This window comes from Pieris brassicae, chromosome 1 (assembly GCF_905147105.1).
Source record: "Pieris brassicae chromosome 1, ilPieBrab1.1, whole genome shotgun sequence".
Lineage (NCBI taxonomy): Eukaryota > Metazoa > Arthropoda > Insecta > Lepidoptera > Pieridae > Pieris > Pieris brassicae.
The window spans coordinates 8535953-8563734 of NC_059665.1; the positions used below are offsets into that span (position 1 = coordinate 8535953).

General features: G+C 32.0%; 1 protein-coding gene across 4 annotated transcripts in view; it reads left to right on the forward strand.

Moving 5' to 3' along the window:
• LOC123709202 (mushroom body large-type Kenyon cell-specific protein 1) overlaps nt 1-27782 on the forward strand; it is a 150294-nt gene that overhangs the window by 50971 nt on the left and 71541 nt on the right. The window contains exon 1 of one of the 4 annotated variants that reach the window (XM_045660338.1): nt 11633-12065. The exons of the other annotated variants lie outside the window; for them this stretch is intronic. The gene's annotated coding sequence lies outside the window, so the exon portion shown is untranslated. Of the gene's footprint in view, nt 1-11632; nt 12066-27782 lie in introns of those variants that run through there. 4 annotated transcript variants of the gene reach the window in all.

Consider the following 27782-nt stretch of genomic DNA (forward strand, 5'->3'; position numbering starts at 1 on the left):
AACACACGCTTGTACAGTGAAGGAAAACTACGTGTGGAATGGTTTCCTCAAATCCAAAAATTGACGACTTGTGACAGTCAGAAGGCCGATCATCTAGTCAAAGAAGTGGATACAATCTAAGCCCAATTCCCAGAAAAGCTTGAAGCGCTAATGAATTATTATTTAAAAAAAATATTAATGGTGCTACAATCTTTTAGGCCTGGGCCTCATGTATCTGTTTCATGATCATTTGTTAATCTAATCGGCAAGTGTCAGCGTTCAGCCTGACGCACGCCGTCGACTTTTTGGGTCTAAGGCAAGCCGGTTTCATCACGATGTTTTCCTTCATCGTTCGAGCGAATGCTAAATGCGCAAATAGATGTTCATTGGGGCACAGCTGAGGATCGAACCTACGACCTCAGGTGTGAGAGTCGAACGCTGAAGCCTATAAAAAAAACTATAAGAAAATTTATTTCAAAGTGGGAAGGGAACTTTATCCAGATCCAGATCTAGTTCGTTTATCAGAATGCTTAATCTGGATATTGGTGAGTTTTGGCCAAAATGCGTTCTTCAAATGAGGTATGGTACACAAAATTTAAATTTAATTATAAAGCAATAATCCTGATTCTTAAATGCAAACGATATATCAATAAATAAAAAACCCTAGTTGTATGGAACACGAAATAAAACTGTCAATACAATACCTTTTCAATAATGTTAGAAGTAACGCCTGACGGGCACAGAAATGCGTCCACAGTTAGCGAAAGGCAGGAGTTATTTCATAAATTCATTATGCAGTCTGAATAAACAGCGCTTAGTGTTGAACTTGTTCGAATTATATTTGCGTACAGTTTTAGGGATGATATAAAAGTATTTAAGCCACCTTCATACGGTTTTATTTGCTTTCATATTTACATACACGTAATACCATGATTGCGTAAGACGCTGTCATTTAGGTGAATAATGTATATCAGTTATAAAGGATTATTCAAAGAGTTCGTGTTCAAACAGATCGTGTTTTTGGCCAGTATAGTTTTAAGCAACTTATTTTTAAACAGATATAGAGTATTTATGATAATAATAGCCTCTTTCAGATTTTATATTTAAACACTATTATTATTATATATATATTATATATTTTCTATTTCAATCTTTTAGGTATCCCGTCATTTCAGGTGCACTGTGCCACTCTCTGCCATGTATCTGCTGTTTCTTTAATTTGGCCTATCTAGCTTCAAAGTTGTCTTCCTCTTTTTCGTTTACTGTACCTTGAGCCCCAGTTTTGTACATTTTTGATCCACTTTTCTTTTCCTCTTGCCACGTGCTCCACTCATTTCCCCTTTTGTTTATTTATTTTTATTGTAACATCTGTTACCTTAGTTGTTTTTCTTAAAGCTGTATTATTAATTTTTCTTCCCTATAATACATCGTTCCATCGATCTATGACACACCTGTAGCTTTGTATGCTCCACTTTAGTGGGCGCCCAAGATTGAGATCCATATATTAGTACAGGTATTGAAGTATTGAAGATCTTTCTTTCAATTATCGTGCTCATTTTGTTACTTTTTTGTAGAATATATTAATTGAAATGAAATGCAAAATCATTTACGATATCCGTTCTAATGTATTTACATAAAAACTCTATGAGATTATTATGCGTTAATTGGGAAATAATTTGCGTTTTCTTTTAATGCATGTTACGGAGATGAAAAGGCACGACTAAGCTATTTTATTTTACATTGCATCCATAATCAACATCACCTCGTATCACCTCGACGTCAATCCTTCGCAACTAAGCATTTTTAAGACAGTTTTAGCCGTGCACCATATCTATGTGGAACCAGTTGTCCATCAAGAAAAGAGCATACCGAGACTTCAGAGAGTGTCTTTGGGCGATAAAATTACATGGTCGTTTCTTACACAAATAACGTATTTTTTTTTAATTTAGCCATCGTAAATACGACTCTAAAGTCTACAGCATTGAGTCTAATATGGTTTTTGGGCTTTGTTGAACATGAAATGGAATTAGAAGTAATGTGTAGATCTAGTGGGGGGCATATCGTAGGTTCAATCCACGGCTGTGCACTAATGGACTTTCTTTCGATGTCCTCATTTAATCGCTCCAACGGTTAACATCGTGAGGAAACCGGCTTGCCTAAGATCCAAAAGTCGACGGGGTGTATCAGGCACAGCATGCTGATTTACTTGCCTATTAGATTGACCTGAAATCTGAGGCCCAAACTTAAAAAGGTTGTTGCGCCATTGATTTTGTATTGTCCGCCATAACATTAGATTTACTGTTTAATGCAGCCCTTAAAGCATATTGCGTAAAGCTGCCCTAGAGTGAAGTTCGGCACTGTCGGCCTGAAGATGGCAATAAAACGTAGTATATCTGTTACAAAGTTGGAGTGGTGGTTTTAATGGATGTCTGATTTAAATAAGTTAATGTTTTTAAATTAGGAATTTCGTATCACGAGGATGTTCTAATACCAAAAGTTATTCAAACTTGCAACATTGGACCCACATATATATAAACTTTTAGCAGCTTTTATCTTAAGTAATGATATAAAAATTTAGACAATATGAAAGTAAATATCTTGTCTTACACTCTTTTTTTATGTAGCTCTATAAGAATTGATCTTTTATTTTTTAGATTTAATTTCCATTCTTAAATTCCTTTCCATTTGATAAATATTTTTTTACTCGTTTCCCTATTTTTACCCTGGGCCACAATGCACAAATTGTGCGGGCTATTAAAAAAAAGTTATTCAACTTGAAGAATTTGAGAGAACTTGGTAGTAAAGTTTCTTTTATCTTATAGAAAAGGGGCCAAACGGGCTCACCGGATCCTAAGTGATACCGCCACCTATGGACACTTAATTCCAGAGGGCTCGCGAGTGCGTTGCCGGCCTTTTAAGAATGGGTACGCTCTTTTCTTGAAGGACCCTAAAGTTGTACATTTTATTGTAAATAGGTTATATATATATATTTATATTGCTCACTCAGGCTTTCGTAGTTTTTAAAGCGAGGCGTTTACCTAAATCGTCAGAGCTTTGCTCCGAGAATATAGCTAGACGCAGGCACTCTTTTTAGCACAGCATGAAATCAAATCATTTAGCCCTACTATATTCTTGTGTTATGCGTAAGTGATAATAAATAGTGTAGTATATTACATTTTTACATTGTTTGAAGCATGACTCTGACCCAGGAAAATTTTGGTCCTTCGAGCCGGGTTTCAATTGCATTAATTGTAATCTTATAATACCAGTTACACGATTTTTAACAATAAGACATGTCTCATTAACCTTCGCATCTTTTATACAAATATATAAATATAACTTACACAAGTGTAAAAAAATATTATCAACTAAAAAGACACATTTTTTTTTACATTTGCAACAAATACGTTTTTTCATCCTTTATGTTATATAAGCATTAGTGTTACTTAGGGACGTTTTTGACATAATTTGTATCTATCCACACATTTAAGAGCATAAATAAAAATATAATTTTAAGATCCACTTACAAACGATTAGATCAAAGGCACTGCCAGTGAGACCCTAATTTGATTACTATCGGACTTGTGGAGCCTCCAAAGCTTTTTAAAGGTTTTACGGTAACGACAATATAACACTAAAGTTTTAAAATGGTCTTATCATGAAATTTAAAGGTCGATTTACTTGAAAATGGCCATACATATGAAAGGCCTGACGTGAACGGGTATGTGGGGTAAATTTAATTTGTCGTCGTCAGTGCGGTTTCGAGAAGTTTCGGCCGATATCGAAACTTTGGCTTGGAATAATTATCTCGAAATTTCGATGGTCGATTGTTTATATTAGTCATACATGTTACTTTCTCTTTCTATCAAATCTATTTACGCTGTGATCGATAGAGACGGTGGTATGTAAAGTCGTGAATATATGTTATAAATATATGTGTGATGCTGCTGAACCGATTTGGGAAATACTATATGAAAAGAAAGACCTTTGGATCAAAGTTAACGGTTTTGATTGTCTCATAGCAATCTCAATAGCAATACTCCTTTGATTTGCATATCATTTTAAATATATAAACACACAAGTAACCCATTTATCCTAGGTTTGAATACGATTTTAAATATTATAAATTAAACGGAATTAAGTACTAAATTATTAATATTTATATGAAGTTTATTAAACGAAGGTTTAAAAATGGAACAATTAAACCATAGTGTTCTGCCCGTATAGATATAATAGTTCGATCCGGCAGTTAGGATTGCGTCGCTATCTATGGCTAAGATAAGGCTTGCGACGAACCTAATTCTATACGATTATAGGGCAAAAGATGGCTGTTCTACAATGACCGCAAATGCATTTTCGTATTAATGTGAAAATATTTATTGTTTGGGCAAGTTGTAGCTTGTATATACAAATGCGTACAGTGTATATACGTATGCTTTTAACTGAATGTCATACATTATTTAAATTTTCAGTAACTATCTGGATTTAGTTATTGAATCACTGTTATTCAACCATGATGAGGACCACGTGACTACTGCTTACTTCTACACAAAGTTTCCTAAAAATGAATGCATCACCACAGTAACAGCACAAATGAACATGAAACCCAATATAAAACTTTAATATTAGTTATTCCTGAGCCATTATTTGTTATCTTTAGTTAAAAATCAACATTGCATGTATATTCTGTAACATATGAAAACTATGTATCAATGGTATCAATCTAGATATCTTTATAAAACTCCGAACATTAAATGTTAACTCAATAGACTTCAAATAACGAAAACAATTTATCTACAAAAGTACACTATTCCTTCTAAACATTAAAGTTTTATCGCTATGGATATTTCGGCGCCCCCACTGTGGAGGAGTGCATCGGTCGGCGCAGCGCGCATGCGGCTCCGCTATCCTCGGCCAAACAACCTGTTGCAACTAGGCCGGCGTGCACTAATGCAACTCCTCCGCTCCTCAATTACTAAATTCTAAATTTCCAATCAATTCACATCCGGTTCGCGATTCGGTCAAATTTAAAAACGTTCCACCCGTTTACATGCCATTTCCGTAATAATTTTCCACGTTTTCTTACAAGTAACTCTCAAGTGTCCCCGAGTTTTAAGACGTTGGAAGTGCAGTGTTTGATTGTCGAGATCGATATATTTTGTAATTGTTAGTTATTTGATAGTTTTATACAGTTCCTGTTAATGTTCCGTATAATGGCGTAATTAATATAGGTTAAGATTCGTAGTGAAGTTTGGGGCTGGCAAGTTGGCGTTCAACAAGTGGTCGACGGATGCTGTTCCCGGTAAACTGTTGTACTTTGCATGTTCGCTTTGCGGGATTATATCATTCTACGTGTCCCGGTCCGGGAAAATTCGAATGAGTTTTGTTTACGCACCATTTTTTAAATGTCAATGTTTGTTCTGCATTGTTTGAGGATTTAAACTGATTCGAACGTTCTTTTTTATTTTTTTTTATTTTTAAATAGTGGGTGGGGCCGATCACTTCTTTTGTTTTAAGCTTCCGGTAGCCATCTTAGATCGGCGACAAAAAAAGCTGTCATGGCGGCTTCGTAAAAAATTTCTAGTTTAAGACGCTGCATTGATCTGAAAGTTTTCAGGCGCTTTTTAATTTTCCTTAGCTTTTATCGCTTATTATTAAATTTTATTTTAATGTTTAGCATTTATTTAGCGAATGTATAGAGTGTTTTTATCGCTATATTTGAACGTAACGTTTTACAGTGACCTAGATTTGAAACAACGATGCTTTTAAGTTTTGTAACTGAATTAAGAACTAAAAAAATTTCCTTTTACAATTTTAGGCTTGTTTCGTTTTAAAAATAGATTTCCAAGCTATAATATACTAGTTTTCAACATTTTAGCTAGATATTAGTCATACAAGTGTTTTATAAATAATACTATTGTTTTTTCGTGTTAATGGTAGTTTTGTAACCGATATTTTAGTGCTCATTAAAAAAAACTCATTCATATATGAGAAAAATCTTTTTAATTTTCTATTAGTGTGTCTAATCGATTTTGTAAAAAGAACTACCAGTTGCATAGATAATAATCCAAAGCTATACCGATTTCCAACTATCCGAAAAAAAGGAAAAAGCAGGCTGTTACAATCGTGGACGAAAATAAAGCGGATTTAACATTTACGGGCGCCGTGTCATATTTTACCTTTTTCCAACCGGAAAACGATTTACTAGCAATACAAGCTTTTAGGTGCCAAATAAAATTCGATCGGCCTAGACGATTTTTTTTACATCGTAACCCAGTAGTGAATACGTTTGCGTATATACGAATAGTTTTGGAATGTTGCATGCTTATCGTATCTATTAAATAGTCATTTTTGAAGATCAAAAGCTGAACACTCAAATTATTGTACATTGACATGTACACTATTTATACAAAATGAAGCTCCCGTGACGTCTTTGACGGTTGAAGGAATTTCTTAGGTGTAGGTGTATCGATATCGATTTTTAGGTTAATACGTAAAGAGAAACTGTTACATCGGATCAAAAGTCTATTGGCAGGAATCGATCATATCGCAGATTGCGTAACGCAACTAAAAATTACAAACGGAATATACTTCGCCTCTTTTAGGAACGCTGACTAACAAAATATCTATAATTATTACCCTACACAATGTGAGTGTTTTTAAAAATCGAATTTTAATTTAGGTACTCCAAACTTAGCTATGAATATTATAATAATAGTAAATTTATGTACTATATTATATTATCATATAGGGCAAGTATAACGCCAAATGTAACTTCCGGATAATTTGTAGCGCTTGTAGACCTACCGTAGCACATCTACGTATAATTAGATTTTAGCTCCTATACATCGCTGTCATGCCTTCGTCTCTAGTTTTTGAATATCGAAATTCACACATACACCTTGGTTTACTATATTCTGAACTAAAATAACCTATATATAAAAAATACCTTATGTTCACACATACATACTTTCTATTGTTCTAATTATATGACGTATCAATACTTCTAGTGTTTTATTATAATAGCTAATTTTTTGTTTCGTCGTTATCTTATTAAATTATCATTTTCCAATATTTACTTATGAGATTCGGAACGGATATAATTACCTATTCCAACAAATTGTTTCTTCGCTACTGTGATGATTAAAAAAATAATCTACTATTAACTTCACTATTTTTTTAACGTTTTTATTTATTTATTACGAATTTAAAAATTGGACATAATTTAATGAAAGGACGGCAACTGGCGGCCTTATCGCTTTCAAGCGATCTCTTCCAGGCAACCACTGTGAGAAAAAATGTATTAAATTAGATAAGGTAGGCAAGGAGTGCAAAAATACATATTACACATAGGTATTAAGACAACTAAACAGGAACAAACTAAACTAAAAGAAGGATGCATGAAAAATAAAAAGTGCACATGTATCACGGTAATTTAGATCAGTCTCTAGATCCTATTTTTTTGTTGAAATATATATGACATAAGGTTTTTCGTTTTACTAATTTCAAAATCCTTAAGTAAAAATGTAAAAACAAAACTTTTCTCCGTCTATAATGATTATTATAGTTTGAGCTTTAAGAGAATAGGTCTGAGTAGTCCAAGAATAGGCAATATCCCGCTGAGAAACATAACTATATACTTAGAGACAACAGTCAGTTTTTAAATCTTATATCATATAAATTTTTGAAAGACATCTTTGTATCGACTTATAAAGGTCGATCCTACAGCATTGTTATTATGTTGAATAAGTCAGATGTGGGCTTACGCAGCGTATTTTTTATTGTTTAATAGACTTTGTCATAACAGCATTTACTCAACAAAAAAAATCATCCCTAATTCATAGAACTGTTAGTTGGGTCCTAAATCAATAACTCTAGATCACAAAATTCCAAATTTCAATAAGAGTACACCAACCCTAAAATTAAATAAAAAGGACTATAGAAAAATATTGGCTGTGCCTGACATGTTCAGTCGACCGGAAACTAAACTCAACTGAAATATATTTGGATATGACGTAGTGAAGTTCTTTTTTTGAATTATATTCGACATTTATAATGTACATTTGAATTCTACCTGTTTTTAAATTTGTAACTGTTGACTCTCATACCTGAGGTCGTATGTTCGACTTCCGGTTATGCACCTATGTGCACATTTAACACTAGCTTGCCTTAGACAAACAAAAAGGACGGCATGTGTTAGCCTCGGAAAGTTGATCACTTACAGAAAAAAAACAAACGAATACGGAATAGATACACAAATCTGGGGCCCAGACTCCACATCTCAAAGGTATCAATTTTTTGCCTGTCTCGAGCCAAGATAGTCAACGTTTCTTGGTTTCTTGGTTTCATGATCATTTGTTAATCAATCAATAAATAGACAGGGGCTCAGCCTGTGGCTAACACACGTCTTCGACTTTTGGGTCAAAGACAAGCCGGTTTCTTAACGATGTACTTCTTCAACATTCAACCGAATGTAAAATGTGCACATAGAAAGATGCACATTGATGCACAGCCGGGGATCGAACATACGACTTCAAGGATGAGAGTCACACGCTGCAGGTAGGGCAACACTGCCTGAGTTCTATGTAATAATGTAGTTAAAAAGTCAAAATCCTTTTAAAATAAAATTCATAAAGTAATTAATGTTAATAAGTGGGATCTGCTGAACTCAGACATAGTTATACACTAGGACACGCTCTTGTCTTCTTTTTTCATATATATTTACTTATTTACACTTCGTTGCTTTATACAAAAACATACATATAAAAAAGCAGGTTACATAAGTTTCTAGGCAAAGGGCGGTCTTATCTCTAACACGCTCTCTGTCTTCCAAACAACCCTAGTATTGAAAAAAAAAAGAAATACTTAACTAATAACAAGAAATAATTAACAAAATAGAACGTAACATAGCACGTAACACTAACTAAAATAAAATAATAATAACAATAACACTAAGACATTTCCATAATGTCTTCATGATTACGATCTAGCCTAATTTTAGACTAATAAGTAATTTATGTCTAACCAATTAAATTTACTAAAAAGGATTTTTAACATTTAGTGTCCAATAACACTACCCATAGTCTCTATTAAACGGAAGACGCTATGTTCTTGTGTTCTATATTTTCACTCACTGTTTAGCACTTAATACTAATGTGCACTATCACTAATTCACTAGTTCAAATAGGTTTTCTTCCTCTCACTAGGCCCGTGGTGTCAATAGTTTAATAGCTTCGACATTCACGTGATGGTGGAGCCTGTTTGTGGGCCTGCTGGAGCCCTCTTTTATATTATTGTGGCGACGTCCTCTACGTTAAGGTTTCGATGGAGGTAGTTATTGCGAACGTACCAGAGAGCTTTGTCTATTCCCCTGAACACTTTTTTATATATCTAGTGGCAAATTGCTTATTATTAAGAAGTGAAGTGAAAACCTGTGAAACAACTTAATTTGAATTTGATTTCTAATCTTCATTACTGAGAGTGTCTTGGCATGGAGACATTGACAATGATGTTTGTGTCCTGTCTCCATATGATGTTGTTCTACACACTATTAGTTCAATCTATTATATACTCTAAGCGGCTTGATCCGGCTAGGCCCTGGCATATAGTTTCAAAATACTACACATATAATTATAATTTGTTACTAATCAAGAATGAAGCATTCTGCTGGTGAAGGAATTTGAACGGACTAGTTGTTTTTGAGATTAATTGTTACGTACATTCAAAAATATAAATATTTGATGAATCGTTAGATTTAGTTCGCCTCTGTGAATGGGTATTTCTGGTCAAGCAGTTCGATTAGCAATATCTGGTGAGTTCTCGTATTGACCACTACTTTTTCAGCCATTGAAAAAAAAAAAATAGAAAATTTAAGCAATTTTCCTGAACTGAAAATATTGAGAAGATATCCAGTTTTTCTATCCGTCTGTATCTATGTTTTTTTGGATAGATATCTTAATTAATATTACAGGCAGATAAGCCAATGGTCTAGTTGGTTCGATCACCGGCGAACCAATAATTGTTAAAATCAAAATCAGAGTAAATTAATGTTGTCTTACTGACTTAATAATGCCATTTGGGGAGTAGTGAACTTCAGACAGTCGTAACGATATATTTTTTTAAATGTTTATAGACCACTTAGTACAAAAACCAAAAGTTGAAATTATAAAATATTTTTTTAATAATCTTCAAATATCTTATTTGGTTTAGTAGGTAAATGTAAAACTGTAATGTTTGCGAGTCGTAAAATAATAACAATCAAAATAAAATATCAATCGTCTTATAAAAACTCATCATAATCAATTCATAAGTCGTACAAACTGATATACTCTAAAGCATCTCTGTGTTACTAATAAAGCTATATATAATTGAATTACGTTGTTTTTATAGATAAACAAAGAATGATAAACTTTGCAAGATAAAACGAAGGTCGAACACTATTATTTTTTATTTCCTGAATCAATAATACTAGTCTTAATGTTACTAGGAATAAAACATTTTATAATTTAAGTCTGAACACAACACCAATAGGACATGGGGCGAATCTAGTTTTAAGACAGTATAACTGATAGTTCAATTAGACAATTTGGCGTTCCGACTTCTGTCTTTAAACGTAAGGAAATCGAAGCCAGGCTCTTCAAGTAGCACGCAGTGTAACAGTATAACACTTAGTAAGATAAAAACCATTCCGAAACTCGCAAAAGTTTAAAGTTACAGGACAAATAGTCAATAAAAGTAATAATTTATACTTTGTTATTTTCATTTGATAATAACGAAACATAAAAATCGCGAAACACAAATCTTTCACACCAATTTAGCTCTGAAATTGTCGTAAATAATGGTTACACTTCTCTAATTCAAATTCTCCGTCACAGCGCCATCTATATGAATTCGGGCAAAATTTTTCACCAAACCTTTTCTTACAAGAACGACGCACACATACAGCACACACCCTCACCTCAACACAATCGAACGCACTCACACCACAAGAAAAAAACGATAAAAAAGCACACCACAAAATTATTTTGCACACACGCGCGTTGACTGTACGAAAAAAGGATCACTTTTTAATTATTCCCAAGATTTTTGTGAATTTATAGCTGACTAAAATTGAATTAAGAAGTTCGGATAAATACAAAGGATAAGTAAGTAGAACTAAATGCTCAAGGTTCATACAACACACACAGCGATGCACTTCGTGAATGACGTGCATTCTGCGCATGTGTGCATTTTACTGCATTCGATTAGTATTGATACTTAGGCTTACGCTCTTAGGAACTTAGACGAAACATACTAGTTAAATTCAAAAGACATACTCGGATTGAGTTTTAATAACTGATATTTTTTATTAATATAAATTTAGTTTGTTTAATTATTGATACTTACGATTATTTATCGTTCAGGCAAACCCCTAAACAAATTTTAATCGAGTTTATAAGAAATTAAGATGACTTTAATCATTAATGTATCAAATGAAGATAAATGATAAATTGTTTAAGAGTTTAATAAAAAAATTAGTGATATGTTGTATGAATTTTCATTGAACGCTCGGAGCGTCGTGAAATACACAAAGTATCAAGGCGATGCAGTCCGCTGCACTCGGCAGTAAATACAAGGTAATGGCTAAGTACGCACGCGGTCTAGTAGTACTGTGTGCGCCGTCGGTGCAGTCCCGTCTATGCACAATCGGCAGAGAGTCGCATTTCCGCTCCCTACCATCACAACACGCGGCAACCGCTAAAAACCTCCAAAAACACGTATACTAAATAATAAAAGAAATATTTTTTTGTATAAAAATTTTTTTACTCATATCGCGCGACATATTTTGGGATTATAGTGATTTTACTGTGCGAAATGTACACATATCATATCGAAACATAGGACCCGAAACTATTTTAGAAAAGTTATATATTTTTGTGAGAATATGTGCGTCAAGTGACAGTGCGAAAGCTGTGTTGATGAGGTGACCGAGATACGAAATTGGAACCCTTTTTGTTTTTTTTTTGCGAATTTTCGTTTTACTTTTTCAAAAATTACCACCGAAGTGTCAAACTGGACCGAGGAGGAACAGGCCACCTCTGACGCATGTGAGTACAAAATAAATCAAAATATGTTTCGACCCTTCGTATTGTGCCCTTAATCTTGTACTAGTATGTTGGTGTGCGTGTGTGTACATGATCGTAGTGTGCGTAGGGTTCACGCACATTTTTTGCGTTTTTCTCACTAACCCCCACCATTTCGCCCCACCTTATATTATCTGTCCCACTCTTTTTCTATAACGAAGTTTATGTGTATGCGTGGTTTGCGCGTGTGTGCGTTAATAAATTGCAACCTATATTTTGTTCGAAGGCCAATGGCGATAGAAATATTCAATAACGTATTAGAATTGCAATTTTAAAAGAATGTTTCACATATTTGAATTTAGAACTTTTATTTGCATAACTTTTTGAAAACAACTTTCATTCATTCCATCATTCAAATTTGAAATTAGAATAAAATTTGAATTTTATTTCACCAAAACTTGTTACTTCAACACTTGTCATTTTACACTATGTATTATTTATGGTATTATTGTAATTTTGATTAAAACTTGGAATTTTTGTGATAATTTTGTCATGGCCGCTACGTTTTTGTAGAGTCGTAGGCTAAAACTTACCGTCGGAACTTTTTAGGGCAACAATTTTTTTATATAATTTTACTGTTAATTGCATACCTCGTAATAAAAACGTATTACTTTAATAAATCATTTATTTTAGTTTCATTAACATGACAGTAGGAATGCGAAATAATTTGTTATGTTAAAAACTGTAGTTTAAGATTCTGTCAATAAAAAAACTAATTACTTACTGTAATTAATTTCGTTTTGGTTTTTAAACTTAGATTTATAATGAGATTAGTAACAAAATCGTACCGATTTAATGATAATTACAGCCTATTTTCTTAATAATTCAAGCACAATTCATGTATTTGACTAATAATTTTAATGCCCTAAACATATAACCCTAATCGAGAAGTATTTAAGATATTTCCTATTGATATTAAAAATCTTGTGACATTGTTAATATTTATTTTAACAGAAAAAACAAACTTATGGTTGATTTTAACAGTTTATTTTAATATTGACGAAGTGTAATTCTGATAATGGATATATCCGGAAGATATCAGCTTAAAACATTAATATTATTTTAATATTGTACCAGTAATAAAAGAGATTGTAAATATTTAATTTATTTAATTTTTTTTAATTAATAAATTATATAGTGACCGTATTGACGTCACCACGTAGCTATGATAAACATAATATTTTCCTTTAAACAAGGAAAATCTTTGAAAGGAATTAATGTTTAACCACTCTAAACAGAATGAAACGTTGTACAATTGATATATTTTATGTTTAAAATCTTATTGTTCTGTTGACAAAAAGAAAATTCTAACTTAATAATTGAAACTTAACAACGTCTATTTATTCCTACTCACAAATATACAGTATTTACAATATTCTTAACCTACATAGTAATAATAATTAACAATTCATAATTAGAAAATTAAAACTAATTTAAAAAGATTAGAACCCTCGCTGTATTAAGAAATAAATAAATAATTTTCAGCCATTTTGTTTTATAAAACGTATGACATATAAAAGGAAAGCCTAATTATTCATATTTTATTTGAGTTCTAGTGTATTTATTCTATGAAGAAACTTTTCGCGGACGGCAAGTAGATATTACTTAATTCAATAAACTTGCGTAGAGGTTGCTAGCAAGCATACTAAGTTCAAGTTTCAAGTTTGCGCGTGATTGCACAGTGCACTAGACACAGAGTCCTTGCGCGTGCGCCGGCCAAGGCGATGCGACTGTCAATGTTACTATCTGTCAGTCCGCCATTTTGGATTTTAGAAGCACGTTCTAATGTTGAGGTTATTTTTAGTTTGAATTTTAATTTGATATTTTACTATTTATAATAAATATTTTTTCTTATTATATCTGTTTCTTTTTTTTTTCTTCTTTTTCTGTGATTTAATAAAATTCATATTATTTATAGGTCGATTAATATTAAATTATCTTATAGAACTTATCAATAGTTTAAATCATATTAGTTCGACTAAGGGAAGAAGACTACCGATTTTAAAAGGCCGTCAACTCAATGTGAGTGTCCATGGGAGGCGGTATTACTTAACATCAGGTTATCCTACAGCCCGTTTGCCTCCTATTACATAAAAAAACTGCTAATCCCCATGCGATGTGTTAAATAGTAAATAACGTTGATTTCGGAATCATCCCGATTTTTCATATAATTTTTTTACATACTTTTGTAAAAGAATTTAATAATTGCGGCTAGTTTACCTATATATATTATATAAAGCTTTAGAACCGGTTTGAAACAGGCTCGAACATCTAAACCATCGCTGTACACAATTGCCAATCTTTGTAACTTAATCTTCTGTTATTTAGTTTTACATATACTAACGACACGCCCCGACTTCGACCCGGTCTCTTTACATTAAGTATAAGAATATTTGATTAGCTATTCTTCTTATTCTTCATTATTATGACTACTTTAACGTAATTTTACTTTCCTCTTTGATATAGGGTTTAGAAATAACTTAGACATTAGATATCAAATTTCTTGTTTTATATTGATATTTAAGAAAGTTAAAATAAGCTCAGTTAAAAGCACATTTTCTATAAAAAAATTCAAGGATTTTCTCAACATACAAAATATTACACAATATTACTTACAATAGGGAATATATTCATAGATCATAGATAACAAATTCTATAGCTTCGTTCGGTCAATGCTAGGGCCGCCATTTTGTATTCTGGTTTACAGATCAGATCAATCGTTCAGTGAAACACCTGTTCTTTAACTGTTCTACATTGTTCCCTTCACGCCTTTACTAACTGTGTTAAAAGGAGTTATGATTTTAAACCTTAGATTGAAAGTTCGTTAAATGAAGTTGACTTACTATAAAGGCAAAATGCGATTCCCTTTGAGCATATTTTGTTTATTTGATTAAGATATTTTTGTAAATATTTTAATTTCGGGTTTGTAAGAAATGTCCGCTTACTATATAATCTCTGATTATAAATATTATTTCGTAACTTGTCAATAACAATAATAAAATGTTGTTTTGTTCACAATGACAATGTGTTCAAAAATAATAATATAGTTATGACTGTATTATTTTTTATGTACTAAGCAAACCCGCTCATTATATTCTCAATACTTGAGGCACTCAAATTTGTGTTCTTTAAAAAAAAAATAAAAAAAGTTGTTCTTTGTGTGAGTAAATAACCGGCTAAAATTAGGTCGCTCTGATTCATGCCAAAAATGACTCAAGGATATGTTCAATTGACATCCGCTTAAAATCTCTTTACATATTCATTTTGTACTTTGAACCCACAATATTTTTGTGAATTACTAAGTAAATATTACAACTATAGTTGCAAATTTTTAACAAATACTTATTTTAAAAGCAAGCCAATATTATTTAATATTTTGCCACCATTAGAAATTTCATGGGCTGTGTTTCCGAAACGGCTTAAGATAAAAGTGAATGTGTTTAATAATGATAATCACAATATCTAATATATGTTGAAAAAGTAACGACATTTGTATCATAATATATAAGTAATTCAAATAGTATATATTAACGATTAATTACTACACAAACATGTCTACATAAACAGTTGAAGAACGTTTTGATGTGTCATTTTTGTAACAAATTTGGTGCTAAAATTTGATAATTTCGCTCGCCCATAATGTAGACACAACATGTCCCAATTTAAGCTTAAAATTAATGTTAAAAATCGAAAAAATTAAAGGTTACCCTTACCGTTCCTTATTACCGCTTTTCGTCAAAATAAAACAAGGAAGGAACCGAAATGAGGTCAGACAATTTCGGCGGGAGACGGCGAAAGTTGTATTTTTTTTTATTCATTACTTTCGTCTGGAGGCCGCGGTCAATGTATTGTCCTTGGTAAAGGCCTGTTCTTAATGGTGTGTATTGATTACGCAACTTTAAGATACGCTTTGGTCAAATATTAGGCACAAAATCCAAGCGTCTGATTTTTAATTTTTTCAACATTTATTCTGAATAAATGTTGTCTTTACGAACGATCTTGAGATTAACGATGAGATTCAGAAACGACACTTAGCGGGAACTGTGACATGAGACACAATCCTATATATTTTTGACGTACGGGAGTTTTGACTTGACGTTAAGTCTTGTTTCGGAATCTTACGCTAAGTAAAAGCGGTATAATATCATTTTTTATTTTATATCATCTGTAGATATTGTTTAAAAAATACGTTATAATTTTTAAAAAATCCAAATCCTGTCTAAGAGAATTTTACGTATAATTTTCTTATGAAACGCAATTTATTTCTCAATATTGATAACAGTTCTAATTCTACTAGAAACCATACAAAATAATGATTGCAAAAGCTTTAATTATGTACAATGAGGTTTTATAATTCCAGTTTATCTGCTGTATCTTTCATTGTTAAGACAGTGCGATTTTTATCAAAGCGTTGGATGAATTAGTCGCAAAGTCGTATACCATGCTAAACACAACTTAACGGGATGTTGGGAGGCAGATGTTTTCATTATAAATTGAGTTATGAGACGAACACACACACGCACATTCCGCTTTTGATTTAAAATTCGGTTACGTGACGTCATAGGCCTTCAGGCGAGGTTCCCATACCTTATTGTTTTCTGGTCTGTGGTTTATGACTGTTGTTTTAAATAGCCATTACTTTTGAAATAAAAACCAAATATTACACTAGATTTTATAAGAGATGTTTTTTCGCAACTAGTTTCAAAGGTAAACAAAACCGACTATATTAGTAGTATTGATACCATACTTGCCTAACGAAAAGTTATTAACAGACACAGAAATGTGTGCTGCTTGTCACACGGGACTTTAAACTTCATAAAAACCTTCAAGGTATATAACCTTTCTTGTAATTTATTATATGCTTAAAATATTATTGCCTAAAGATTACATGATCTTAATATCTTTTTAAACACCAATCATTTACCATGACTAATGAAAATGTAAACAAAATGTGTGTCGCATAGTACGAGAATGTTGCTTCCGTGTCAATTTGTTTATTTCACCAATTTTAAACAATCGTGACTAAATATTTATTGTTTTAAATTTTTTAATGATTAACAATTATTTTATAATGTGTAGGTATTCGTCATAGGTATTAATAATTAACAGTATTTTAGATTTATAAATGGAATGAGACTAATGAATCTTTCGTGACATATTAGGGTTATGTCTCTGTATTACCTAATACAGAGGAAAGTAGGCCTAGTGGTTTTTACCGTGGTTTTTTTTTGGTAGGTTCGATCACCGGCTGTGTACCAATGGACTTTCTGTCTTTGTTCGCATTTAACATTTGCCCGTACGTGAAGGAAACCATCTTGACGAAACCGGCATGCCTTAAACCCAAAAGTCAATAGTGTGTGTCGGGCATAGGGTTTTTCACCTTCTTGCCTATTAGAAATGATCACGAAATAAACAAATCTGAGGCACAGACCTAAATGGTTGTAGCGCCATTTATATGGTATGGTATTACTTAGTACAAAGTCGTCCCAGTCCTTCTTGTGATTATTATTCTCAATGTGTTGAATTAATAAAAGTAATTCCTTCCTAAAACAAAACATATTATAAAATTAAAGTATTTGTCATATTACATGTTTTGTTATCTATAGAGTGGAATTAGAAATAAAATTCCCCTTACGATATTACAAATGATTCATACCGTTGAATAGGCAATATTACTCTTAAAATTCAATTACTTCACATTTATTTAAATCTAATAAAATTAGCATTAATTTCACTGAACGTGCCTAAAGTATTGTTTAACAAAAAATAAAAACTAAAATGTTACCCAATGGACTGAGGATTGTCTACTTAAGTCCTTTATTATTAGGACCTTTATGCTGATTTTTGACCTAATTCAGTGCGCCGACTTAGCAAAGCTTATCGTACGCTATACACTGCATATGTAATATCGTTTTGTTTGCCCTTAGGTACTGATGATACAAACTATAATTCCAAGTTGCTGAGCCAAAATGGCGTAGATCAGGTTGAGGGCAAATAAATTCCACAGAGTAAAAAGTGATGCAACTCATCCGTCTAGAGGTTAAAACGAGAAATAAGACGCGACAAAAACCCGCCATTTCTAAGGCTGGCCATTTGTTGCCACCATTTTGTTTTGTCTATGCTCCGTTTTTATTTTTTAATTTCCTTTTGATAGAGTGGCTGCGGTTTTTGTTGCAAGATTTACGACTTGGAATCTAATGAAACTTTTTTGTTTTTTTTCTATGACAGTCGTTTTTCAATTACAATATGTGATTTAAAGTTCGAATGTATATTCTACTTTTTAATATTTAAATTCTATTGGACGAAGGACGAATAATATTATGAGCTTTTCTATTCTATGTAGAAATGAAAGTTCATGCGATTTCACTTGTTATTTCCAAAATAATCAGTACCATTAGCAACAGTATTTAAGACGTTAACATGCAATAAGAGTGTTTGTATCTCGATTACTAGAATAATAAGATATTCTACAAACAATTAAACATCAAAGTTGGCCAAAGCTACCTCGTTATTATGTCTTTATATAAATGCCAATTCAAAACTTGAATTCATTGGTCCAAGATGCTGACCCTTAGAATCTAATTCAAACATCATTGGTTCAAATTATGCAAAAAACATATACGTGGGAACAGAAAAGGTTTTACATAATGTAAAAATTGCTTAGGTTTTTTTCTAAACTCGCCCCAAAGCTACCGAACCCGAGGAATCCTGTTACGGACCCGTTTGAGACGTCAGATGCGAAAGTTATGCTTTATATATTATTCAGGGTTGACACTTTATAATTATGAACACTTCGTAATTCACAGTAGCTTTGAGATTAATAACGAGTATTGGATGGTATTGGAAAGTTTGCAAATATAGTCTGTGCAAGTATTATTTAATATTGTATTGGATTCTAACACTTTTTGATATTGTTAAAATAAATTATACACAAATAATTGTTTAAAAAAAGTGTAATTCAGCCAGTGTTATTGAATATTTATTTCTATATATTTATTGAAGTTTACCACATCATACATAAAACTATATCTTCGTTATATGTTACAAGATCTTTTTTATCTAAAATATATGTCAATTTTGGGAAACATAAATGTTACAAATATTTTGTTAATCTTGAGAGTCATAGAAAATTGGTCTTAATTTAATTTAAAATATCTTTATATTTAAATCTAAACATACATTTTCAATTATACGTCGTTGTTTTTTCTTAATCGACTTAATGTCTGCCTAAATTGTTGAAATTGTTATTTAAAATGTAATTTTGACAGTGACAGCCCTGAGTTATATCTACGCACTTGTGTGCATTTAGTTTGTATGCGGGCAAAAAACAAAATAAATGTCCGGTTAACGACCCCACGCTGGCCGCGGTTGAGGCAGGGCAGGTTTCGCGGGCTGTCAAACGGCTTTGAGGCGTTCTCCTTTTGAATTGCTGTCATTTTTTTGCGATTACCATAGATAATGTTCAGGCAGATAAGAAATTGGCTTGATGACTCGCTTTGCGTGATTGAACTTTAATGTTGTTAAATTAATAATGCGAGGAATGTTTTGAAGGGTATTTACATTATGTTTTATGTTTGAGTAAAACTAATATTTACTACCTGGCGAATTAAATGTCGTCTTAAAGATTACACCTACATATTAAGTTATAACTTTCAATGGTGCTAGTGTAAGCCAAGTGGGTGATTAATATTGTATTGCCGAAAATTAAGCCCTGGACCACAGGTTTATACAGACCATGACCAGAAAGCCCAAGGGTAAGTAGTCTTTAGAGCATTTGATGATTGATGAGCATGTTTTTTTTGAAATTCTGTATTTCTGGTATAATTTGTGAAAGTAAAGTTATAACAAAATACATAGTTTTACTAGTTTTTTTTGTATTTCTTACGAAGATATAAGGCAAAACAGCTTCAACATGCTAAGTAATAAACGTGTTAAACACTCTCGTACATACTTCAATACAGCAGTTTCAGTTTCATTCAAATACACAATACATACACACGTATTTAACTCTAAAAAGTGTATATTGTAGCTAGAGACAAGTAAATTTCAAGATGATATTATCGATGTGTCAATCTTTAAAAATTGTTTGCGTCTGACAGCCCTATTAGATTTTTTAGAGCAAAACTTAAAAATATACTTTATTATATTCGATTAACCGAGCGGATCTTTCGTGCTCGATTGATCTATCACCATGAAAATATGGCTAGCAATTCGGAATTTAAACTATTACTGTACAGGCAATAAAACAGCAATTGGATAGCAAATAAAATTATTTAATTCTTTTTTTAAATAATTTTTGCTGTATAGTTACATATCATAGTTAAAAATAAAAATAATGTCACATTCGCAGAATCTATAGATTATACAGATAATTAATTCTGTACTATATTTTAAAGAGACGTGATTGCAAGATGAACTTATTATAGTAGACTTGGAATTGGTTCAAAACAGACATATTCAACAGATAAAAATATTTTTATCGAATATTGGTTATATTGTATTAAACTGAACTAAGGAAAATTGATTGCCAATATATTTTAGCAATACATGTCGAAATAAATCAAACTCAATAAAACAAACAGATCAGTAAAACAAATAAAAATTATTTATATAAATTTCGCCATTTGTGATATGTTATCGGGTCATTATACTTTAAGTTTTGCAATAGAAAAGAATATTGAGGTCTTTGCACTTGTGTTTATCATTAAATTACTTCCTAATATCATTTAAATTGGACTTTTGACTTATTTATTGTATTATTTGCAATATATAATTTATTATTATTGTTTATACAAATGATTTAACGGCTTTTTTTAAATTTATATAGTACATTATTATATACATAAACAAATTTACATTTAGTTACATAAATTACTTCTAAGAAGAAAACATATTTTTTTAAGGATTACACATTACATTCTTTGTAGTAAACTAAGATTCGCTTTCATAAGTCAGTCATTATCCCTATCATACAAGTTGTTTATAGATATTATACTATAGTTTGAATTTGGCAACAGAAAATACATTGTATAAACTCTGTCTGGACATCCAGGGCGACGACCTTAAGTTTTTATTGACAACCAATCTATTACCAGAGTTCATTGACCTTGTTGTTCCATTTTCAAATATCGAGACATAACCACCTCGATTCAAATTATTTATAAAATTACAGAAATTAGAAAATCTTAATATTTGTAGAAGTTTATTGAATTAATAGATAAGGTCAGTGAACCAAAAACTATTCTATTTTCGAAATAATTATGCATTGACAGCTCATAACGGTGCATTGTTTGTAAGTAGGTCCTTGTACCTACTAACCATGTTCGTTGGTTCAAGGTAAAAGCCAATGACTCAATATACTTGTGATAATAAAGTATAAACAATTGTATAACAGCCATTATGAAGCATTAACTTGCTGGTCCTTTCAAAACTCGTTGGTATTCAAGGTTTATGTATTGCGTTTCCTTACTAAAATATTTGGTATTGCGAACATAAAATATGACAAATTTGTCTCAATTGAAATATAAATTTTAAAAAGAATTTTGTGTTTCCGTCTTCGATTTTATTCAAATATCGAACGTAATAACATTTTGTTTTTTTAAGAATACACGCACAACGGTTTTATATTTTATTTTGTAGCATTAGTTTAGGTCATTATTGTATTCAATCTATTAGAATAGTAATAGTAGGATGTGTTATAATAACATTATCCGTTAGTTACGTATAAGAACCCAATCCAATGTATCGTGAACCCAGCGGGATGAAGTTTTTAAATAGGTTATCGGTGTTTTTAAGACAAAGAGCGGTTCGGGTGGGATCGATAGAGACGTAGAGTGGACGTCGCCACGACCTATAAAACTGCCAAGACGGGGGCAACGCATGTACTAAGCAATGGACAAGGCGTCTACAACCTTTTACTAGCGGACTCACTCGGCCTGGCCTTTATTTTTCTAGTAATATTGAAAAGAAAGCCTATGTTACTCAAGGTCTAGTAGTATTGAGATTTTATTCGTTTCAAAAATAAAAATTAAGATATTTTTATTAGTCTCTACAAACAATTAAAGAGTTTATAATACACCTACCTATAATTTTTAAATTAAGGTCCTAGATGTTTGAAAAATGTGAGATATTATAAAACTCTGTGTTTTACGTCGAATACTTGTCATACATGTCATCATTTTGACTCTTTAACAAAATTCCGACTTATAGACTAAGACAAACTGAACACTGAACTAAAAGAGATTTCCGTCTCTTTTTGTCAAACTGTATATACGCTGTGGTAGATAGTGACTGATCATTTTTTGTCTTGAGCAAAAACGGAATAATTACACTTATGGATTACCGTAATTATAAAAAATCATTTTATTAATAAATTATGCACTCTCATTCCTGAGGATTGTTCAGGTTTGATCCCCGGCTGTGCACCAATACACTTTCTGCCTATGTGCGCAGTTAACATTCGCTCGAACGGTGAAGGAAAACATCGTGAGGAAACCTTAGACCCAAAAAGTTGACGTCAGTGTCAGACACAGTGATCACCTACTTATCTACAATATCGACAGATGATCATGAAACAGATACAGAAATCTGAGGCCCAGACCTAAAAAGGTTTGAGTGATTTGTAGAATAAGCACTATAAGACGTTATGTACTAGTCATTAAGGAAGGAAGGAAAATGATAAAATTGAAACAAAAAACAAATTTATTTAATTATTTATTGCGTAATCCTATTGGTAACATATACCTAAATTAAAACAATTATACCAAAGGTAGGTATATCCAAATATGGAATAGATAAAATACAAAAAGATATTCCAAGATTTACGAAAGGAAAAGTCAATAAAAATTATTAAATATATTTAAGTAGTACCTAGTTCGTCTGTGTATATGGAGAGACTTAGATCGAGATAATTTTTAACATTGTTTCTTAAATTTAATATGAATATACCACATCCAATATTATAAAATCCTATCGTAGACGGTCAAACATCCCTTCGGGAAAATAACCGGAGAAATGCTGCACGCGTATAAGATAAATAGATTGAAGATTTTCAACCTTATTACGTCACATCTTCCCATGACGTTGTTCTTATAACATGAAGAAGCATTAATGTTATACGACTTGCCAGACCATGACGTCATATAAAAATACTATTTTTTTTGTAACTACCCTCCATGTTTTGTTGTAGACGTCGAGGTGATACGGGTAGATTTTCGTATTCTGACTTGTACAGATTTAGAATAAAAGAGCTTAACTGAACTGGCGAGACTGCTGGTACAGATATCGATACCTTAAGATCGGACAGTAAAAAAGCTTGTTAGTGCATGTCCGGTCCAGTCAGGTCCCAATTGAGAGTTTACTGATAGACCTGGTCAGGTATCAGTCAGGTCAGCCCATCCTGCAAATGTCTTCATATACACAGTCCACAGGAAGTAATTTGTTTATAATTAAAATAGTTTTGATATTCAGTCACGGAAATTAAGATAAACATGATAAAGATAGAAAACAGTAGTTAAGTTTACGATACTATATCTGGCTTTTCAAAACTTAAAAAAATTAAAACTTTCATACCTTAGCACATTATTCCAGAGACAAAAAGGTCGATGTCATTGTAAACTATCTATGGTCTTTAAATTTTAAATTAAGAAATAAGTATCCATACTTAATATTTTAGGTAAAATTGTAAATTTGACAATGGTGAACCATGCTATAATGTGGTGGCGGGACAAACAAAAGAAGGTACAACATTTTGGATTTAATCTAACCTTTAATTTAATCTAACAAACGCCACTTAGAGTCAAAAAAACCTAATCCAATGTAATTCACGGGGATCCAATGGAAACAGACAATATCTTTTACATCACGCAAGTAATATTATCTGTATATTTAAAAAAGAAGAAAGGGGTGTATCGCCAAAGCCATGTGTCGCCTTAATATTAACAACAATAGAAAAAATATCGTAGCTTTTAAAACTGGTGCCGTGATTCTAAAAAAATATCTATTTTATTCCAGACATCTGCTCTTTGTTGTGTTACAAAAATAGTTTTAATATATCACTTTACTGTTTTGCCATAGAATAAATTCTTAATTAAAATTCAACTTTAAATCGTACAGGTGTTAATAAGTATAAAACATAGTATCAAATACACCTTGGCCAATGGAGCAAAAAGACGCAAACGCGTTTCTCACAGATCGTAGCTCCATTCATATAACTGTACAAGCGATAAAATTCATCTCAGTTTCACTCTCGACTTGGCGACGGTCCAAGTAGGTATATGTTTGTTTCTTTTAGTTTTGCACCTGGTATTCAAGAAGGTAGAGGGATATTTGAGATAGTGACTCCGTTTGGCAAGTGATATCGTATGTTTATTCATATTAAATCTAGTGAAGAAAGGTCGACTAAACTAATTCGACTTAAGGTCCTTTAAGAAAAGAGCTTACCAATGCATAGAAAGTCGGCAACGCATTCGCGAGCCCTCTGGCATTGAGGGTCCATGAGCTGTGGTATCACTTAACATCAGGTGAGCATCCTGCCTATTCTATAAAAATAAAACTATTCTTTACAATTATCACATATTTTTCTTTATATTTCCATTTTTTAATCGGGCTTGGATACTGGGTTTATAAACATAAATTATAACTTTTTTGGAATGAAAGCCAATATTTGATAACCGACTAAAGTACTTGAAGCTCTTTTTGAGCTTTGTTAAAAATATTAAATCAAAATAAAGGAAATTTTGGACAAAATTAAAACACATTTTTATATAGCTAAACATTCTAGAACTTTCCATAACAGTAATTAAATCTATAGCTTATGTTACACAGGAATATAGTATTACAATGGTGAAAGAATTTTCGAAATTCGTACAGTTATTTTTCAGTTTTTAAATTACAAACATATATACATATTCTAGACAAGTTGCTATTTAGTTTTAAACACTGATAGTTTACAGTTAAATATATTTTTATTATATTCACTAGATCTCGATCTCAAAGAGGCAGGTGAGATACCCGTGAGATAGCAAGCTCCTGAAGGCATAAGGGTATTTTATTAACAATAACCTGTTATTTAATGGCTATACCTACTAGTGTGTTCAATCAGAGCAGTGTTGTGTAGTGGCTTCAGCGTGCGACTCTCATCCCTGAGGTCGTACGTTTGATCCCCGGCTGTGCACCAATAGATTTTCTTTCTATGTGCGCATTTAACATTAGCTCGAACGGTGAAGGAAAACATCGTGAGGAAACCGGCTTGCCTTAGACCCAAAAAGTCGATGGTGTGTGTCAGGCACAGAAGGCTGATCACCTACTTGCCTATTCAATTCACAAACGATCTTGAAACAGATACAGAAATCTGAGGCCTAGACATTAAAAAGGTTGTAGCGCCATTGATTTTTTTGTACCTACTAGTGTAGTGTGTATACCCTACTATACGTAACTGGGTTAATGTAGGCAATTCCTTAAATAGTCAATAAGTATTGGCAGTCCTGGATGCGGAACTCGGGCAGTAAAATAATTCAAAAGCTGCCAAATACTTTCTATTCGATTTTATACTTTTACTGTTAATGTATCTTACTGTTAACTATTACTAATTAACTCTACTAGATATATTGAATGTATATGTTATGTTTTTTTTCTATTGATGGAAGTTGTTTACTTTATATTTCAATAACAATACAAATTGTTGCAACATTTTCGGGAAGATTTGCTGAAAATTACATTTTTGTTATTATTATGGATTTTAAAAAAATTATATCGTTTCTTAAATGCCTATATAATCTACAAATCAAACTATAGCACTTTGGTATAAATCCCTGTGAGTATTGTCTTTGTGATAAGTCCTAATATAATAAATAAATTTAAAAAATAAATTAACCAAAGTAAGCAATGACAAAATACTTTATATTACACTCTATCAATGAAATGACATCAGTCATCATCATCAACATTCCGGAAGAACCAAAATCGAAATTACACGGAAGTCATCGAATGTCGAAAAAAAACAAAAAGTCATTGTCTACATCAAGTCAGTGGAATTGACAGGCTCCGCCCGCGCGCGCCATTGGAGGGCCGCGGTTCGAAATTTGAACAAAAACCCCAACCTAGTTCCGCCTTCTAAAATGTTTTTAACGAACCAAAATGGCCGACCGCTCTATTTGTTTATAGAACGCTAGATTCGCGCGCTCATTGTTCGTTTACTCGGATTTTATTCATCGAAATTGAAATTTTTCATTTATCGACGCGCGGTTTTGCGTTTGAAATTGGAACGTATGGGATGTTAACAGATAACAAATTGTTTTGGCCAATCAGTCGTAGTCGTACACATGCTGTTAAATTTATCGCTGAAATATATGTGGGATTACACGCACAGATAACGATGTGAATTGGTTGATAATAATGAAAAACTAGGATTAGATAAGTTATTATGTTTTCAGTAGTTCCATTGGCTCTATGTTAAATACCCTAACTCAATAAATAAATAGCAAAGAAAACCTTATCGTAAAATATGTAGATTGAAATTCAATGTTCATGCTATTTTAAAATATTTATTCAAAATGCATTTTATGGCCCAAATTTCGATAAAAAAGGAATTTTATAGTAAATTTATTTTTTGTAAAGGCTGACCTTTTTGAAAGATAATTAAAAATAGCTTTTTATCACATTTTTTTATTTAAAACTAATACTTTATTATGTTTCCAATTTGCATCAATAAATTCTCACAACCGAAACTAGATGGCGCTACATGCACCACAGAGGTTGTGATTTTTGTAAGTCCAATTTTAAAAATCCAAAATTTAAATAACAATTAACACAAGTAAGTGTAAATATAGGCAATTCTTTTGTGTAGTTTATAAATAAATAAAATCCTCGTAAGGAATTGTATATTGAATAGCTCATTACATTAGACTTTCATTAGCAGATCAAGCACTAACATTGATCTAAGCTGTAAAGCCCTAGAAAGCTCCATAATGAGATTAAGTACTCAATGAATCAAAGAAATCTGAAACACCTTCAACGCTTTCATGTTAAACTAAATGTTTTTAAAAGATTTTTTTCATTTACACATTTTTTATTCTATTCAAATAAACAAGATTTAAATAAGAATCGTCAGAGAAACAGGCAAACATATGCCTCTTATACCATTAGTGAAGTTCATCTGTGTTACCTTAGATAATAAATAGTTTAAATCTGTGTTAAATTTTAAAAAGCAATTAACAATTAATTTAATATTTAAAAAACATAATCATTATGTGTATGTCACACCCATATCGAACTGAAGAATTGATTTAAAAAATTTAACATCAAAAGAGATTAAAATAATATCTTCGAAAAATTATAATATAAATTGAATTTCATAATTATAATTGTTTCTTAAATAAACCTATCAATCCAAAAAACCTTTGGGTTTATGTTCCAGATTCTGCATCTATTTCTGGACCTTTAGAGGTTAGCAGATCAGACATACGTGCCTGACATAATATATACACTTAGTAAGAAAAGTCCATAGATGCATAGCTGTAAATCAAACACATGACCTCAGGGTTAAAAGCCTTAACCCTCTTAGGCAACACTTAACAATTAGCAGCCCATTTTCAATAGGTATCACATATTAAATTTGTATAGAAATAGTTGCGTGACAAGCGTGGGACAAAGTCATTACCTTTTTGCGTGACAGTGGGTCAT